This window comes from Cavia porcellus, unplaced genomic scaffold (assembly GCF_034190915.1).
Source record: "Cavia porcellus strain 051 isolate PalLab524CR breed Dunkin Hartley unplaced genomic scaffold, mCavPor4.1 scaffold_13, whole genome shotgun sequence".
In the NCBI taxonomy this organism is placed as follows: domain Eukaryota; kingdom Metazoa; phylum Chordata; class Mammalia; order Rodentia; family Caviidae; genus Cavia; species Cavia porcellus.
Window position 1 is genome coordinate 5,327,632 of NW_026947496.1, and position 8,052 is coordinate 5,335,683.

The 8,052-nt window shown below is 48.2% G+C and overlaps 2 non-coding genes across 2 annotated transcripts; both read left to right on the forward strand.

Annotated features, from left to right (window-relative positions):
- Positions 1–4,280: 4,280 nt before the first annotated feature.
- On the forward strand, positions 4,281–4,352 carry Trnaq-uug (transfer RNA glutamine (anticodon UUG)). The gene has a single exon. It is a non-coding gene; the product is annotated as a tRNA-Gln (tRNA).
- Positions 4,353–6,133: 1,781 nt separating this feature from the next.
- Positions 6,134–6,205, forward strand: Trnaq-cug (transfer RNA glutamine (anticodon CUG)). Its single transcript has one exon. It is a non-coding gene; the product is annotated as a tRNA-Gln (tRNA).
- Positions 6,206–8,052: the final 1,847 nt, after the last annotated feature.

The following is an 8,052-nucleotide window of genomic DNA, read 5'->3' on the forward strand; positions in this document are numbered from 1 at the left end:
AACAGAAGAAAATCTAAGACTACATCAAAGTATAAATGGAACAGAAGTGAAAATCAAAAAACTGCTCTCAAAAATTGGAGAAATTTATCAGCTCCACTGATATTCACAATTTTAATCTGGAAGACACAATTCATCTCTCTCCTTTGCTGCAAAAAAATGAACACCAGCCAAGCGCCCTCACGTGTACACAGGGATACACATGTAATCCCTGCACTTGGAAGGTTGAGGCAGGAGGATCACTGCAAGTCTGAAACTAGGCTAGTATGCAAAGTGAGCTTGAGGCCAGCCTGAACTATGCAGTGAAACCCTATCTAGAAAAGACAAAATAAAATGAAAATGCTGACTTGAACAGAGAGGAAAACAGCAGTAAGTCTGAGGTGGCATCTGTGGGTCCAGCAGTTCTGGGGAAGGTTCTGCTGATTTCTCCTTTCCCACTGCAAGTACACGCAGAATCTCACAAGCACAAGGAACAGACCAGTCACCAGGCCTCGATCTAAGAAACGCACAGATAAGAGAGATGTGGGATTCTTAGCCAAATAAAACTCCTGCTGTGCCCCACCTGAGACATGCCCATCGCTCCATCTCCTCATCGTAGCCCAAAGAACATCACCAAGGCACCTTTGCTTCCCCCAATAAAAACTGGGACTTTCCCTTTCTCCAAAAGAGCAAAAAGAAAGCACCGCCCTGCGTCTCCCAAGCCTGTCAGTGTGGACCGGGAGGAGGCAGCAATGGCTGCGCCACTGAGGACACCCTTTCACACACGTGTGTTTCTCCAATTCTACTTTCACACAGAAAGAGTTTGAGACATTCTTTAAAAAAAAAGTATAAAGCCAATAAATCTGTTTTTGACGCTGCTTACATATATCCTGCATCCTTCCTGTTGCTCCCCAGAGAATCTGTGAGCGTTCTCAGGTGAGGGACCGACCTTCATAGAATATTATCTCAAAGGACCCCAGATCACAAACACTTCCTCAAAACCATGCTTTATAATTGTTTGGTTTCTTTATATTGCCTAATCTCTTTGATTTTATTCAAAATATATCCTATACCAACATGTAGAAATTATATCATCATCTGTTATTGCTTAACTTTCCTTTAAGTAATGTTTTAAAAAATGAGATAAAGATCTTTTGAAACTCCTTATTGATAGAATTGGATTCCCGATCAGGGAACCATACGATAGAATTTTGGCGCGCCTGAAAAGATAAGAAGTATGAAATATAAATGACCTTTATTTTAAGAATGGGGGGAGAGACCCCTGACCCTCCGGGGTCTGGCATTGTCTCCGTGGCCTGGCATTCTCTCCGTTGAACACGTGGTGTGGGGGCATACATGTAGCTTAGGTTTGGGCTGGTGCCTAAGGGGCATTAGTGATTGGCAGGTAGCCCATTAGTATTCATTTGGCACCACAGGTGAATTCCTAGGGGCGGGGAAGATGGGGAAGATAGAACCCCTGGGTTCGCCTCCAAGGCTTTTTACCAGCTACAGTGTCCCAAATGGGGCAAAATCCTTTCACTTACATAATTTCTGAGTAAAATAAATCCTTGACATTTGTGGAAGATATAACCTAGGTTTGTAGATCTCTTATGCTGCTGCTGTATTTGATTCTTCAGAAGAAAAATGTTCACCAACTCAATTAAGAGACTCAATGGCAGCTCGGCTTCTAGATGAGCTGGGGGAACAGTTATGAACCCCCCGTGTGCATTCAAATTGACCCCTTGGGAAATCCTCGAGTCACCATGTCAGACTCAGACCTCCATACTGAGGCAAAAGTCTCAGATGTTTAAGGTATAAATAGTAATGGCTTTTCTCTGTTTTTGATTGAACAATGAGAGGAAATTAGTTCAGTCCACAGTGTCTGACATGTATAATTGTACGCACCTCTTTAAACTTTAAAGTACTATAGGTGTTTTTTTTTTGTTTTTTTTTTTTTTTTTGTCTTTTTTCCTTTTTGTCGGTACTGGGGATTGAACTCACAACCGCCTGCTTGCAAGGCAGGTGCTTATGCTGCTGAGCTAAATCCCTAGCCCCGGGTGGTTCATTTTTAATGAATAATAAAATTTGGGCTGAAGAAACAGTTCAGGGATACAGCACCTGCCTGGCAAGCATGAGGCCATGAGTTTGATCCCTGAAGCCAACAACAACAACAATAATAATAATTTGCATAAACTAGAAAAAAGAGTAAGTGCAGCCTGTTTTGTAGCTGTTTTGTTATCTTCTTATATGTAGCTAGATTCAATTTCTATCACACAAGGCTTCTCAGTTTTTAAAAATGTCACCACGTTTCCCTCCCAGAACTGACCATTCCCTCTGCCCACCAGCTGGAGCTGAGCCCTCCGTGGAACTGAAAGCTGAAAGGCCCTGAGCAGTGTCACAGTCCGTGGGCACTGCTGCCACGAACTGGCGCTGGGTGACTCCTAGGAACAGAGCTTTGAGTGCAGGCCCGAGCCCAGCAGGCTGTGTGTCTGGGGCGGCCTGGTCTCCACAGTGTCCTTGGGGAGGGACAGAGGCAGGAAGAGCCCAGCACCAACTCTATCCCCCCAACAGAGTGGCATTAATCCATCTAGGCGCATCCTGCCCCCTAAGCACCCCCAAGGGGCCCGCTCTCCCCCACCGGAATCTAGGGCTGCGGGCGGATTCTGGCGGGCCAGGCGCTGCCTGCCTTGCTTTCTCCCTCAGCACTGTGGCCCTGAGCCTCCGTTTATAAACAGGAGGTACTGATGCCTCAGCACGCGAACTGCTAGGGCCTGAGTGTGTCTCCCAGATTCCTGGTGGAAACCTGACCATTGTGGCGGTATTAGGGTGTTTGCATCCTAGGAATGTTTTCAGAATGCTAGACTTTACCAGAAGCAGCCGTGAAACTGGACATCACCATATTGTGGTGGAAAATGTGCCTGGCCTGAGAAGTTACTGATCAGAATTTGATTTAGTGAGCTAAAAACCAAAGGACACAAGATAACTTGATTTCTAAGAAATAACTCCATAATTCTGTAAAGGAATTATAGCTCATCTCAGACAGTCCATTTTTCTTCTACCTCCTAGAATTTATTTCTAGATGTGAAGCATACCAGATGAGTTTCCATATCCTCATTAATTATTGGAATTTTACTTTATTTCATTTTACATTTGACTTCATGATTTATGAATATCATAGCCAAGGTTGGTGTTATGGATTAAACACTGGTGGTCAACTTAACACCAGAGGAATTAAATCACCACCATGCTGAGCGTAGATGTTCCACCTGAGGAAAGTAGCCAGCATAGAGATGTGGAAAAGGGGAAGTTAGGCGCTGTGGGTTTCTCTAAGTGTGGCAGTTTGAGCCTTTGGTTCGCCTGGAGAAGCTCTGGTCCTTACATCGCACATCACTTCCTGGCTCTGGAGGGGAAGACATGTACCACTTAATCTCCAGGATGAACTCCTCAGGCTGGCTTTCTGGCATATGCTCGACTGTTCTTATCCTTGGAGGAGCTCAGCGCCTCTGTCACTGAGAATGGCTGTGGTGCTTTTCAGGACAGCCCTGGTTTTTGTTTTGGGTGTGACTTCTCCAGCATAGAACCTTCAACCTACCAGCACACCTCCTTCACCCTGCTAGCATAGACTTTCTAACTTCCAAGGGCAGATCTATAAAACAGACTGGCATGAGTCCTTCTCCTGGGCGCTAGACCTCCAGTTGGACTTGTGGGAGGCTTTGTCGTGGGCTCTTGGTATTCATCTGGACTTACGTGGGACATTGCTGTGGGATCCAGGCCCTTGGCTGAATATTCTGTGTCTTTAGTGTTATGGATAGATTTCCTGCACTTTCTTGTTTTAACTCTGGGTGACCATCATAAAATAATATAATATCTGTATTCTAATTATAATTGTTCTCACAACCGCTGACTGCAACAGTTGGCCTCAAACACATGGGGATGCCCTGGCCTCAGCCTGTTTCTGCGGCAGGAGCGGCTTGGAGCCCAGCAGGGTGGGCGCGGGATGCACCCCGGGCCTCGAAGGACCCTCGGGGCCTCAGTGTCTCGCGGAGGCCGGGGATTGGAGGGGAGCTGGGAAGCCGCGCAGGAAAACACCCTGGGAGCTACACCGGCCCTGAGGCTGGACCCAGCGCGGGCTCAGGCACCTCGGACCTACAGGGTGAGCGACGGACAAAAGTCCCGCGCTCTTCCAAGCCCCCTCTAGGGGGCGGCACAGATCTGCCGAAAACAACCGGAAGCTCGCGATTGCTGAGCAAAGCCTCGGATGAACATTTATCACAAGGAAAGCTCATCGCGCCGGGCTTCTCACCGGCCCCATGGTGTAATGGTTAGCACTCTGGACTTTGAATCCAGCGATCCGAGTTCAAATCTCGGTGGGACCTTCACAAGTACTTTTGCACACACTTGGCTTAGTGCGAGCGGAGAATCCTGATTTTCCCCTCCCTTTGCTTGATTCCTAGAAAGCATGTGTGCCTCTGTTTAAAACTTCTTTTGAGGTAAGGTTCGCATTGTGTGTGCTGTGAGTGAACAGGTGTGCGGCTTTGCTGGGAGCGACCCCTTGCGATGGCTGCAGCTCGGACGTCCGTCCTTGCCCTTTCGGGCAGCGCTGGCTCTGAGGATGGGCCCCCCGCACTCCTGCTCTGGTCACCAGCCGTAAGGAGCGTAGCTTTTCCACGGACTGGCGGTCCCTCTTCTCACGACTCCCTCCTTTCCTGATTTCCAGACTCCGCCCGTGGGATCTTCTGCCTGGGCCCCTTGACCTGGGCTCCCCGCAACCTAAACTCCTTGCCCGCACCCGCTCGGATGGATTGCTTGTTCTCCAAGCTCCCCCAATAGACACCTATTCCGGGGAGGCCCGGCTCTTGCTGTGCCCCGTGCCTGGCGCACCGCGGAGAGCAAACCTACGGCACGAGCGCGCGCACGGCCTCGGCCGAGGAACAGCTGGTCCGTGTCTGGTTCCAAATCCTCTGCCTCTTTTCAGATGAATTTCACTCTTCTTCACTGACCCCGAGCCTTTTTCTAAAGACTGCAGCAGAGGTCTCTGAGGTGTGGACCTCGACAATGACTCGGTCCCTGGAGGCCACTGCGTTCCCGCAGATGAGGAGGGACGGGTGGGATCGGACCACCGCGCTTTCCCCAGAGAGGTCCCCGCGGCCGAGGTCCTGCAGCTCTCTGGGCCCGGGCTCTGCCTTCCCGTTGCTTCAGAAGCTCGGCACGGAGCCACCTCTGGGCGGCGCTAATCACACGCCCGTGACCGGGTGGGAGCTGTCGCGGCGCCTTCTTCCGTCTGCCCGGGGTCTGGCGCTTGAATCTCCCGTGGACCACTCCAGCCTCGCCCGAGGCTTTACTGTCCTCCCCGCAGACACCTGGAATCGCTCGATCGTCTCCATCTTCCCAGCTGAGGTCTGCAGCGGGCGTCCCCGGGCGCGAAGGAGGGGGCGTGGGACGCAGCCGTCCTATGGACCGTCCTATGGGTCTTCCGATGGGGAATTCCACAACTCCGGGGGAACCCGAAGCCACGAGGAGTTCGTGGGAAGGACGCGCGCGTGCCTGTGTGTGCGCGTCTGTGCACACGCGTGGGTATGCCGTGCGGGTCTCAGTGAGCACCTTGAAAGGCGCGCGCAAGGCTGGGACCTTAGGGTCACCATTGGCTAGAAGGGTCCCCTTCCCACCACTGTCCGTGCATTGCACCCAGGGCTGCTGGATCCCGCAGCCCCGAGGTCCTTGCACGTTTATTTTAGGTTCCGTAAACGCCAGAGCCCCCTCCACACACGCGTGACTGAAGTGATTTCACGCGCGTCCTCCAAAGTCCCCGGTGCCACCATGTGGGAGACAGTTTTCCGGAGCCAAAGGCCCGATAGAGATGGGGAGAGCAGGCCTTTGGGCTCACTCTCCGGCGGCGACGGAGGGCGCCGTCTCTGGTTGCTGTGGTCTGACCCTAGGCCTCCGGCTCCTGAGTCCCTTGGGGAAAGCGAGACGCACAGAGCAGGGGTCTTGGCGCCCCGAAGTCAGTGTGGTGCCGAATTCTGCCAGGTGCGAAGGATGTAGGGGGTGGCAGTGGGGTCCAGGTAGCCATCAGATTCCTGCGGAAGAAGGGAAGGGATGGGAAGAAGGGATGGGAGACCAGATCAGCAAGAATTTGGAAACAATAGCTACATTGTGGGGCCCCATGGTGTAATGGTCAGCACTCTGGACTCTGAATCCAGCGATCCGAGTTCAAATCTCGGTGGGACCTCGCATGCATATTTTATTTCTTCACAGAGTCCTTGCCATTTGCCAGTCACAGGAAGTTATCACCTGCAAACGGGGTTGGGACTTGGCCTTCAGTTAGCACCCCAAAAACCCTGGCTCCAAGCCCGGCTCTGATAAGGAGACATAGTAATACATAGTTTTTCTGCAGACTTTTGGGCCAAACTGGAGCAGAGAAGGAACACCTACCCTCTTTCACTAGAGATATATTTCCAACAAATACTGTTTTTCTTAGACTGTACAAGTAGTTATCAAAATTATTTATTCATTTCTTGTCAGTTGTATGCTATTGTATATTAGATTTAAGAACAACTCAAAACATCAAAAAAGCACTTAAAATACAAATATTGGCCAAAACATAATGTCTCATTATTTCTACACTTAGGCTAACCAACCACCACCACCTTTAAGCACAAACATTTACTATGTTGGCGTACAAATATACACTGATAGTAACATAGAAATATCATTAAAAGAGAAAAGTATTCATAAATTTTTTTGTACCAGCAATTGAACTCACAACCTCATGTTTGCCAAGCAGGCATTTATGATGCTGAGCTAAACCCCCAGTCCCACAAATGTCTTTTCAACAGGCAAATAAAACCTCTGAAACATGTTTTTAAACCCTCTTTCAGGTTAATTATATTTCTTATATAGAGCATGTTGATGGACCCTATCTCCTGATCCACTTGAAATATGTCTTTAAATGGTGTCAAATTATTTTTGGGTCCCAATGGATAGAATTCACTGAGCTTTCAGACTTTTTCTGAATGTTCAAATGTTACTATTTGCTGGCAAATATATTCTTTGGACTTAAATTTTTGAAGAAACGCTGTAGACGATTATTGGAAAACAGTATATGAGAAAGCAAAAGTGACAATTCTTAAAGATCCTAAGACAGTTGTTATGGTTTGTGTCTGGATGTCCCCCCAAAGCCTCATGCAGTCCTGAGGTAGGCTTCTACAATTTGTGATTGATTCATGGTGCAATGCTGGGATCATGGGTGTGAATGCTACACCCACCCTAAGCAGTGGCCTGCATACAACAAAAGGAACAGAAAGAATCTTCTCTGTGTAGGCTCCTACCTGTTTGCTTTTGTAGCTTTTACTGTCTTCCACCACCATGAATGGAGCCATGCCACCCTCCCTCGGAGCTAGATGATTACAGACTGAAAGCCCCACAAACTATGAGCTAAATAAACCTTTCCTTCTTTCATTTTGGGTGTCAAGTAGTTTGTCTCAGCAATGAAAGAAAAGTAACTAAGACAAGAGTACATACTTTGGAGATACTGTTTTGATTCAGCAGTGCTACAACAGAACAAGGCACCACCTTCCTCAAAGCAGGCTCAGCCTCTTGAGTTTTTATATCTCAAGTGTTTTTCTCCCATGAAACTGTTGACCTCTGGAGTATATTTTATCTTGTGTAGGCACTCACTAATCATATTTTACCAAGCTTTTGTTGCTTTTTGCTATGCGAAAGTTTTCAAATGACTATGGTTTCTTCCAAATTATAGCTTTTTATTAAAGCACTAATCTAAAACGATTTTCTCAACCTTTGCCTAACTGAAATGAAACACTAGCTTTCTGCATATACATTACCCATCTTAGAGTTTATCTGTTTCCCTCTCTCCATACATATGGCTGTGCTAAGGTCTTCCTTCTGCCCTTCTTTTAACTACCTTAGAGCTCCAGAGCATTTTTCCTAGAAGATATTTGTTGTTTTCAGGCCCAGGGAAACGAGGACATCTTTCATCTTGTGATTTACATTGCCTGGCAAGAACAAATGAAGCTGTCACCAGCACAAATAGGAAGCAGAGAAATCCCAGGAGCTGGG